The sequence below is a fragment of the Simochromis diagramma genome, unplaced genomic scaffold (genome assembly GCF_900408965.1).
Source record: "Simochromis diagramma unplaced genomic scaffold, fSimDia1.1 OVJJ01000216.1, whole genome shotgun sequence".
In the NCBI taxonomy this organism is placed as follows: Eukaryota; Metazoa; Chordata; class Actinopteri; order Cichliformes; family Cichlidae; genus Simochromis; species Simochromis diagramma.
This window is the reverse complement of record NW_024386883.1, coordinates 6,726,992-6,738,743: the sequence shown is the minus strand read 5'-3', so window position 1 is coordinate 6,738,743 and position 11,752 is coordinate 6,726,992. Positions and strand designations below refer to the sequence as shown.

Sequence of the window (11,752 nt, the reverse complement as noted above, 5' to 3'; positions counted from 1 at the left end):
TAACCGGGTGACGTTGCAGCCAGCAGTACTGTTCCTTCACAGTGACATCAACCCGTGCATATTTTTAATCAAGCAATGAAATGAATAACAAAATTTTCGATATATATATATATATATATATATATATATATATATATATATATATATATATATATATATATATACTTTTTTTTTTTTTACATAATTTGTGGTTCTAAATTTTTTAAAAAATCAGTCAGGCAGTTTCATTACTGTATTAGCTTAAGTTACTTACCAACAATCTGTATAAAAACATTTGATACATGACATAAACACATTTAAACCATTATTTTGTGGTTGCTTGCTTTAAAATATAATGTAACATATACATATGGTTTATGTATAAATATACCATATATTTATACATAAACCATATAAGATGTGCCTTTTATAGTGAAAATCCTTCTATTATATGATAGATAGATAGATAGATAGATAGATAGATAGATAGATAGATAGATAGATAGATTTATCACATTTTTATAGAAGTCATTCTGATGTAAATTTTACGTAGGCATTGACCTACTTGTGAGGCCTGTGTGGAAGAGACAGGTCAACAAGTTATATAAAGATTTTTTAACAGACATATAGATCGTATCTAGCGTCAAACATACATGGCAGCACAGGACTTTCATATATGACCACTAGGTGTCAGGGTTGATTATCTATTTCCTTTTTTTTTTTTTTACCGAACTGTCCTTTCGTCCTATACTTCTGATTGGCCCAACAAACTTTCCCCTAACTACTTTGTAGTAATTTATATGAATGTAATGCACTCTCTTCTCTCTCACGCCTTCTACTGATAGCTTCCATGTGAACTTGCAAGCTGCATGATGGGGAAATGTGAAGAGAAGGCGTAATGTGGAACAGCCAAAGCAAATATACATGAAGATGGGGCTCTGTGTGCGCGCGTGTGCACGTGTGTGTGTGTGTGGGGGGGGGGGCAGTCATCTGCATATGAGGTAGTATGTGTACAGTTTAAGCAGAGATCATCTGTGTGGTTGATGCTAGAGTAAACAGCTTCATTTCCCTAGCAACACCAAATTAAAGGGCCAGAGTCTCTTGTCCTTCGTGGAGTCTCCCACACATTTTTTTTTAATCCAGAGGCAAACTAAACTTTATTTTCTGTAACTATTCCTCTCTAATGTCACTAAATTATTTATCCAAGGTGTCTGGCTCACCTTTTTGGCATAGTAATCAGGAATGTGGCCTCTTATATGTGTCAAATTAAAAGAAGTTACTTCTGTCAAATAGCCACTTAAGTTTAAACCCAAATCCAAAAGCAATCATACGGCTGTTTGAGAAAATCTAACTTTTAAGAAATCAGAAACATTTTTTTAACACAGTGATCTGCACACACTTCATTTTTCAGATTTACGTTGTGGTTTTCTATTAGCAAAAGGATTTTCCTACACTGTCATGGCGCTGTCTTATTTTCTTTGTGCTGATCACGACAAGGCGGTGCACTGTTGCCTCACAGCGAGGGGGCTCGAACCTTCAGGTCGGCTGGCCTTCTCTCTTCCACACTCGACATGCTTGTCAGGTGTAAGTGTGATTCCAAATTGGCCGAAGGCGTGAATATGAGAGTGTGTGGTTTCCTCTCTGTGTGTTAGCCCTGTGACTGACTGCCAACATGTCCATGGTGTAGCCTGGATTTGATTGGCAACTAGTAAAATGGTTGGACTGAATGCTTTTATTAACAAGGCATATTTCTAATCGATCAGTAATTTGATCTTATTATCCTCTCACTCTTCTCAGTGAGTCTATATTTTTCATTTTTCATTACAATGATTCATATGTGGTATCGAATGGTGTGTAAATGCAGAATACAGTTGTGATGTAATGCTGGCAATGTCTCTTGATGAAGCGCTGGCACACCAGGGGTTGTAGAGTGTTTCGTGTCTGCAGTGGAAAGATGTGAGAGAGGGTGGGGGCTGCCGGAAGTGGTGGGTGTGTGTCTCCCTGTGTGTGTGTGTGTGTATGAGTCTGTAAGTGTGGGTGCCTGCGTGCCCGTCGTGTATGTGTATGCGTGCAGAGTTCTGATTGTCGGTGCTGCACCACGGTGCAGGTGGAGCAATGCAGGATGACAAGAGACACGGAAGGACAGAGAGAGAGAGGGAGGCAGGGAGGTTGTGAGGGAGGCAGACAAGAGAAAGAGGGAAAGAGGTGAGGAGGCATGATGCAGGAGGAGAGGAGAGAACAGGAGGAGGAAAGACCATGAATACAGATGAGAAAAGCGGGGGAAGCTGGGAGCTTTTGCAGGTGAATTTCTGACACCGGGGAGTTTCTCCGACCCAATCAAGTGTCGATCTTTTCTGCCCCCCCAATCTAATTTTTTTCCCTCTCCCTCTCATTTCTGCCTCTCTCTTTCTCTGGCCTCCCCCCACTGGGACACTGGAAGGTGGGAGGAGATGACTTTTTAGAGATGACTGGAGTGCAGAGGGAGGAGGGACAGATGGGGGAATACGCTCGCTGGAAGTAGAACAGTGTGTGGAGCAGAATTAAAATGCCGGGACTGGGGTCCAAATAAAAGAGAATAAAAATGGCTGGAGGATGAAAGTGAGGCAACTGCAATGGGACCCACATCTCGAGTAGTGAGAGAGACATAAATGAAAGGAGCAATGTGTAGGAGAGACAGACAGGAAAACTCAGAGTAAGACAGACTGGGGGCCAGAGGCTTGTGTGACGCATATTTGCTGGCACTAGATGTTTGGAGACTATCCATTTCAACTGTTTTTTTAATGTATAATTCACAAAAAGAAATAGAAGGAGTGACAGGGGAGTGATGAGCGAACAGACAATATGAGTACATGGAGTGATGTGTCAACAGAGCAGCCAAACAGAAGACAGTGAATTTTAAACAAAGAGATAGGAGGTAGAGTGTGACAAAGGCTGAAGCAGGGAAAGCTCACTGACTGCGTTTTACAACCTTATACGATCAAAGCTGTATTAAAAATATGAATCACATTTCATACCTCAAAGAACAATACTTCTTAATTTCTTATTGCACACTGTGTCTGTGTTAGCCTGACCCAGTTCTTCGCTGAAGTCGGGTGAAACGGTCAAGCCCTAAATTATATTAGTGACCAAACTTTGGCTTCAGATGAAAACTATGTGTCTGATTTCTTGTGTTCTTCTCTTGTTCTTGTGGAAATGTGGTTGGGATTGCTGTAGGTTCTGTGTATCTTATTGATGTTTGGCTCCAGATGCACATTCCACTGTCACAGAGCACCACTTGTAGCTGTCTGCACGGGAACAATGGTCTACAGGTAAACTTAACAAATGGAAATTGATTGTGCAGCATGACTTTGTAATGACTGACCCACCTCAGTGATTGTTAACAAATAAAATCTAGGAAATCTCTTTTTGGATCTGATTTTCAGACACATGGAAAATCCTGCGTTGCTTTTACTAAACAATGCATGTCAGGCAGACATGACATGTGGTCAGTCTGTAAGCTTCCAACATATGGAATCATATGCCAGCTGAAATAGTCCCTGTGATCCACGCATTAAATTCCAGTCATCTCCACGCTTAACTCGTGCAAACAGATGTGCTCACTCCAGCACCGGCACTCCCCTTTGACACACCCGTGTGCGCACAAATGGCTGCCTACACATACGCACAGCTGGCACTTCACATTAATTACATTCAGCATATGACTTTGGCGTAATGGTGGGAAGTTTTTGCGTGTGTCACTGTCAGAGTTGCAGCTGATGAAAAGAGATGGCATGCGACTTTGGGAGCTCATCGCCTCAGGGCACGGGTTGCCCCCCACGCTTTTGGCACATGAGACCTAATCCTGGGAACGACCTTGCTGATGCTGATGCCGATGCCATTACGGGGTTAGCTGGTTTTGCCTGGGCCATTTTAATCGACTGCACATTACTTCCTCTGATTCACGCAACATTTAAAACTGAAAAAGAAAATGCACATTTTTCAAAGTTTCTGAGTAGGAATGGGTTCACACTGTGTGTCACTGCTTAGGTGAACGCGCATTTGTGCGAGAGTGGGTGGATGTGGAGTTGCCACTGTGTGCGAGTGTGGCTTTGTGATCTCACAAATCTTGTAGGCAAGAAGATGTGGGGGCGAGAGGGGTTTCACTAATAAACACCCACTCCTTCCAAAACCTCCATCTCACTCTGACACACACACACACACACATACACCCACCACACCGCTACAAACACCCTCCTCCTCCTCCTCCTCCCCCCCAGCTTTCCTTTGACAGAATCCTCATTACAGGCACGTTTGGCAGCACCGAGTCTTCCTCTCTCTCTCTGTCTCTCTCTCCTCTCTTCTCCTCTCCCTCCCCATCTCCATCTCTGCACTCCCTCTCTGTCGTTTTCATTTGCTCATTCTCTCTTGCCCTGCTCATTGCGTTCGAGCCAGCTTGGCAATCAAAGGGAGAGAAAACACAAATGAGAGCGAAGGGGGCTTGAGGGGGGGGTTGAGTGAGGATGCTCACTGGGATTTCAGTATGAGTCAGAATGGGAGAAGGGGAGGTGGGAAGGCAAGGTAGGCGGTTGTGAGGAGAGAGAAGGAGAGTAAGGGAGGGATAGAAGAAGGTCTTTCTTTATTTTAAATTTCTTTTTCTCTTATCTGTCTGCGTTCTCTGTTTGGAATACAGATGAGGAGATAGAAAGACAGCCAACAACTGGGCATGACAAACAGATGAGAGATTTGAGCAGGAAATGATCTGCATTCCGATTTGTGATCAAGTTTGGAGATAAGAGCGAGCTGCCTCTGCACTGATCGCTTGATGATAGATCCAGAAGCGTCTGATAGGAATTTATAGCATGTAGAAGATGAATATATCATCCGGAGCACAATTTGAAATCATCTGGATATCATTTTTAAATGGTGAAAAGATAAGAAAGATATCATGATGCAACTGATGTGTGTGTGTGTGTGTGCGCGCGCGCGTGTTTGTGAGGCATCATAATAAGAAGGAGTGCAAGATTAAGGAAGGGAATTAGTGGGGAATTACTTCATTCATACTTTTTCAATTATTCACCCTCCCCATCCGACTCCCACTGTTCGCATATTCATGTGGGGTGTAGTAGAGGAAATTGGATTGTGTATGCCTGTGTACACACACTTGCCCAGAACTTACCCTCTACCACACGTCAGCGTGCATACGAAGCAATGATAGGCTGCAGTCGGCGGAGATGCTATAGTTCTGAGGCCCAGGGGCTGAAAGTTTTCCTCTCCTCCTCTTTTGTCGTAATTTCTCAGCCACGCTTTCTCTGAAAGAGGAAGTAAAAAGTCGAGACCTAAAATGAAACGTAATCACAGAGGGAATAAAATGACTCCCGGTGTTAAAGTGTTGATCTGGCTCACGTGGGTGTATTGTTGTCCTGATTTCTTAGCTTGCTGCAAGAAGTCCCCTCCCCCTATCAGTACTGTGTTAATTATATCTCTCGGTGGGCTACTCTTTTTAAAATAAGGAGCGAGTGGTCAATATTCATAGTCGTACTGTGTCATAGATCTCCTTGATCCGAGAAACACCACGCAGAACTGATCACATTTCATAAAGTCTGTAAAAATATGTTCAAATTCAAAACAGGTTGTTAATCTTAAAATTACTAGAAACATTCCACTTAAGCGGGTAATCAAATAAAACAATATGTGATTAAATCAACCCTCAAATGGTTAGAACTTTCTAAAGTTAGCTGAAGTTTTGTCATAAGTTCCAAACAGGAAGCAGTGTAGGTAAGAGAGGTGGCTGACCGTGCAACAAAGGTCTGGAGTTGGAATGAATGGAAGGAACGTCATGGTTTCATAAGCTCTACATTACCTTGGTTGACCCTGGTATAAGGTGTAGGCTGATAGAAAGCAGAGGCTCTGGTCCCTGACACATGGATGTAACCCTTCCTGTTCAAAGATGCTCTCTGGATTGGAATAGAAATGAACTCACTCATATTTAACCAGCCACCCATTGACACCTGGCCAAGAAAATGTACACCTCTATTACCACTGCATCTCTGTGTTTTGTATCACGTCTTTGTGACTTTTTTAAGGGTCTGTACATTTCCTTTTAGAGTGTTTAATTTTCTTTGTTGTTGTTGTTGTTTTAATTTTTTTATTTTAAATTCATTCCTGTGAGAAAGTATAGGGCTTTGAAACGGAAATAAAGTTTATTCCCAGAGTGTGTGGGCTACCTTTAAAACAATCTTGCTTTGATTTGGACTTTAAAAGGGAAAGGTGAATTGCAATTTAAGGAGACTTTTTCTTTTGAAATCCACATTTCCTAATAGGGAAATTATCCCTGCTTCATAGGCGGAGGCTGTGTGGAGGTGGGAAGTGGGTTGTACACAGGTCACAAGCCACACCTGGCCCCTCCTAAAGGCATGCGGGGACATCGAGTTTTCTCTCAACTTCTTTTTGTGGCGTGACTCCGTTTTTTCCTCCACCACAGCTTTACACGAGTCTCTCACTTTACACGCCTACGTATGTCTGACACACTTCTTTACGCACGAGGGTCTCCCCCAAATCTCCCTAAATATGTGAGTGGAATAAAATCGGGCTGAGATTACGCACGACTCTTGTGACATCTCTCGTGAGGCTTATACAGATATGTGGAGTCAGGGTTATCTACACCTTAAAACAATTAAAATAAAATTCAATGAATAAAACAAGTCGGTGCTCTGCGCCAAACGTTTTCGTTGTAATTTTAAGCAGGCAGCCGCAGTGATTCACCGCCAAATCTACACATCACGATCTGCTCGTGGCGGCGAGCAACTGGTGAACACATTTTCATCCATAACTTCCAGCCTTTACATGCTTGTGTTCTGGTAAGTCTCTTTACATATTCACATGCTCGGTCGAGAGAGGCTGGAAATGCGGATTGATTTGAAATGGTACAAATAACATTTTCTCAAACGAGCCAGCTGACATTAACGCTGAATCCCCCGACGGGAGCAATTACGGCACATTTTTGCGAGTCTTCCTGGTAAAAATAAATAGACATTTAGATCAAAATGCCTCCTTTGCGAAATGTTACAAAGCAATTATGTAATGAATCGCTTATTCATTCACAAATGGAAATAGAATTTGAAGTCACTGAGTACCTCCGAGCCCCCCTGAGATTTCTTTTAAACATTTATTTATTTATTTTTTAATATTTGAGATAATCTTAGACCGGAGCACGCATGCACAACAAACGTACTATTTTCACTCTCTCCTTTTAAAAGACCTGCACAGTGATTCAGGCTATACTTTTCCTCCCCTTTATAAATAGCTGCACTCCGCTCAATGACGTGGGATACGCACGTACATGTGTAGGTGAATCTTTGAATGAGCGCTCCCTCTCCCCTCTCCTCCCTCTCTCCCCTCCTCCCTCCTCCGTGCCTTCTACTAGTTACTACGGGATCTCTATAAAAAGCCTAAGGTTGATGGGAGAGCCCGGTCTATGGAAAGCGACTCTGGAGAAGAGGGACGGCAGAGTCTGTGCGCGAAGACAGCATGGCACAGATTTGCGCTGACAGTCTTGTGGTGATGAAGACAGCGAGTTCAGAGAGAGAGAGAGGGGGGACAGAGATATTTCCACAGCCAAGTGCCGCAGACACTCAGGGAGCTTTGAATAAGGTAAGTTTAATTATTATGATTATTATTATTTTTTTTTAGGGTTGTTCGTTTTTTGTGTTACTTTAAAAGAAATACATAAGAATTGTGCAGCAGGCTAAATGTAGGGAGACAGTATAACTGACGAGCCATCCTTTTAAGAAACCCAGAAGTCTGCGCTTGACAGCAGTCTCATCTTTACTTGGAAGTTGCTGCAGTGTGACTCATTTTCACTCCCATGTGGGCAGCACTCAGCCCGAAACCTGGGAAAAAGGGAGAATCACTGATATCTAGAAAATCAAATCTACAGACAGAAAAAAAATCGCTCAATAAGTACCTCCTTGCCGTCTTGTGCGGTCTCGAGGCGCATTTTAAAGACACGTACCACCGTTCACTGCCGGTGATTAACGTTCACCTGCCATCCAGGTCACATCAGGTATCTGATCAAACAGAGAGGTGCTGGTTAGGCTGCCTCTAAGGCAGCTCCGGGTCCTCTGTAGCCTGCCCGGCTCTCTGTCCAACAAAGATGTGCAAATCCCACTGTGCAATGTACACTGACACGTGCACTGACATAAAAGCGCGCACACTCTCTTGTGCTTCAGTGTGTGTGTGTGTGAGTGCGTGTGTGTAGCTGCGCAGTTGGTTATAGCTGCGTGTGGGATAAAGGGGAGTGTGGCTGTGGGGGAGTGCTCCTCACCCAGCCCCCACCTCATCTACAATCTCGGGAGCGCGTGGCACCGGGAGGTTTCCGGTGGTAGTGATGACATTATAGCCATCACTTTCTTCCGGTGTGGCGTTGCAGTCCTCGCCTCCCCTCCCCCTCACATCTTTCGCCCCTCCTTGCACTTCCGGTCGGCGTTTCCCTTATCTTTGTTTTTTTGTCCCCCCCCCAGTCCCAGTACTGTGACGTAGTCAGTCAGTGAAGTCACCCCTGCGTCATTCTTGCGCACTTTGCAGATGATACGCAGTCACCTACTATAACCCTTTTATAGGCATTGCGCTCACGCGCGCACGCGCACACCGCAGTGTGTGATCCTCTGGTGTGCAGCTGTGAATGCGCAATGTGAGAGGCTCGTGCACGGAGAACACGAGCGAGGAGTGGGTGGAGCGAGTCAATGAAGCCCCTTGTTCATTCACAAGTCTTTGTCCCCGGGCTCCTGTAGGACTTGGAGCGGAGGTTTTTTTGTGTTAGGAAGGCAAAGCTAGCCGAGATCACGTACTAATCTATCACACTGGAAGACTTAGTGACGTGCATTACATGAATGAAAGCCGTGAACGATATTATTCATCATGGCCAGAGTTGTGCGGGCATAAACTGTAAGAGTGTGACGCTTAGACTCGGTAACCGTAGAGATGAGTCTATATTTAATGTAGGCTTTCTATATTAAAAACAAATATAATAGTGAAGATCCAAAGTCCAGCTTCAAGATGATTCCGAGATGGTCCCGCACCCTCAGCCCACACGGTCTCCGCGGTTTCTCCCCAGCGCCATGGAAACCAAGCCAGACTGAACACTGCCCACGCGCTCTGATAAGCCAGGTGGCAGAATGGGACGAGAGCCGATTGGTGCGCTCGCGATGGGACGTCATACGCCCGTACCCTTAGACTAGTCGAGCACTGAGGCACGTGACAGGACTCGTCACCTGGCCGTTTATTAAAGAAATTAGAGCGGGGACCTGGGAGGTTGTGGAAAAGAGCGCGCTGCAGCGCGAGGCAAACGTGTAGAGTTGGTTTTTATGGTTTTAAATCAGGATCATAATGTAAGAAACTATTTAAACGCTAAAAAACAAGAAGAAAGATGCTTAACAAACAGCTGGTAGAAAACTAGACCTTAGCGATGCCTTTCAGATGAAAGGTGACGTCCTGTTCAGCACCGCGGACAGCACCGAGCCACGACGCGGCTGTGTCGCTGTCCCAGCGTCGTAGTGCTGAAAAAAGAAGTAGTGGTGGTGGTGGGGGGGGATAGAAAGATGGAGATATAAAGGAAGCTGATGCAGAGATAGTTTGCTTATGGGGAAAAACTCATTTAAAAAAAGGTTTTTGATGTGTCATTATTATGAGCTGATAAGGAAGTGTTACACAGTTAGTAGTCTTGTGTTAGCCCTCCTCAGTATACAGTGCTATGATTGCATAACTCTGAAACGTCCCATGTGATTGGGCAGTGACTCACCAGCTAAGTCTCATAATCATCACTTCTAATCAGGTACATCTTCATTTTCCAGGTCGAAAGCACAGCAGCTTAAAGATGTTGAGGGTGAGAAAGGAGTTTTTTTTTTTTTTTAGTCTTCTGTGATTAATTGCTCGCTTGTTAATATGCTAAATCTTTCAGTCTGCAGTAAAACCTATCTAGGGATGGTTAAAGAAGCCAAGGGCATTTACAGTATGATCCCAATAGTGGTTCAAGTCTTGGTGTCGCCTACACTGCTGGAGGAGACTCCTAAATATGTCCAGAGCTCCTCTGAGACAGTTTATTATGTGAACACCAGTTTATTAGACATCCCTAATGTCTGGTGTCGCTCTGCCTCCCTCCCTCTCTGCTCTACACTTGCACTTTCATAGGTACAAACAATAACTAGGTCAGAGACAGGAAAACAGTGGGTGGAGGATGAATAATACCAACCCTTCTCAGTTTTTTTTAGTTTTTTTTTTTTAATAAATGTTTATACAGTGTTGAATGTGTTTATATAAAAAGATGAACTGGATGACTCATTTTAAACAAAATTTGACTTACAGTTTTTTGTTTTGCTCTCGGGATTTATTGGCTTAGGAGATTAACTGATTGCCTCTTGGGTTAGGTGATCTTTTTTGTAACTAGGATGTTTGTAGAAACTGTTTAAACCTTATATAAGTGAATGAAACATATATAGAAACTATACTGGTGTTGAAGTGTAGACGCGAATTACAGCAGCTTCCTTAAAAAAATGTATCACCACAACCCTTCACTTGTTCTTTCTCACCCGCAGCAGAATTATATGCCTAAGTAATTAAGGGAGTAAATCAGCCAGAGTACTGCAGACTTCCACTTGTGAACGTTGTAATGGGTGTTTCAGAATTCACATTTTCCCAGTTAATTTTGCACAGAAGCAAAAGCTAATTTCGTCTCACCTGATGTTTAAACAGTTGCGTTGTATGCAAAGATGGTGCTACATTGGGAAACCTGAAGCCCAAACAGCAGCAATGACCACTAAGATGGTTAAAGCAGCAAAAATGAATCGTTTTGCATACTCGTTCTAGTCTTTCCGTATCATCTATTTAGGCTACTGGGATTCCCCAGGTCAACAAAGACTGTACCAATGATCGGCCTTTTGGGAAATGTGTCAAGTTTTACTGCTGTAATTACACTCACACCTCTCCTCTTTTTGCTGATGCAGGTTTTTCCATGAGGGGATTGTTTGTCCTTCTCACCATCTCTTCCCTGTCCTGTTGCCAGAGCATCAGCACCTTGGCTTTAGACTGCTTACTGCTTATACAGTATCAAAGTACAGTAACAGTCTACAGTCATGGCTACTGAAGCCTGGCAATGCACCAAAAACCACAGTGAAGGCAACATGAACACCCAGTGAAAAAGAAAAAGATATTATCCCATTCTTTTTTAATTGTGATGGCAGGAGTTCACTCTGCTAGAGATCCCCCCCCCCCAACACACACACAAAACACCCACCCACTCAGCCACCCACCCGCTCAGAGAGGAAACCTGTGTGGGCTTGCATTGGGGGAGACCTACACAATGTAAGCACGTAGCATTCACACTCAAGCCAATGAGACCTTGCAGGTTTCCTGTTACCATGCCAACTCCAGTTCCTCCTCCACCCTGCTGTCTCCATGGCGACCGTGGCTTTAGATTGTTACTCTAGCAACAGCACCATGGTAACAGTCTACAGCCATGGTCGTTAGGGGCAGGTGTCATCAGGAAAGAGAGAAGTTGCAGCTCATGGTGAACTTCACAGTTAAGGTGTCTCGTGCAGTTGGTGAGACGTCACTTATTTGTTTAGGTGAAAAGATGCCAGTTTAATGTATTCATGTCTGTGAATACTGAGGAATGACTCATGTCATTCATTGCTTATGGTGTTTTGACTTTATTTAATAATGTGTTTTGCTCGCTACACCCAGCACCTTCACGATAAGTTAAGCTGCGACACGTGTAGATACACGCTGCCTTCCTTTTTAA

At 43.7% G+C, this 11,752-nt stretch overlaps 1 long non-coding RNA gene across 1 annotated transcript; it reads left to right on the top strand.

The window, feature by feature from the left end:
- The first annotated feature begins 5,318 nt into the window (after positions 1-5,318).
- Positions 5,319-11,151, top strand: LOC120733634. Its single transcript, XR_005695888.1, has 2 exons — positions 5,319-7,608; positions 10,956-11,151. It is a non-coding gene; the product is annotated as an uncharacterized LOC120733634 (long non-coding RNA).
- The last annotated feature ends 601 nt before the right edge of the window (positions 11,152-11,752 follow it).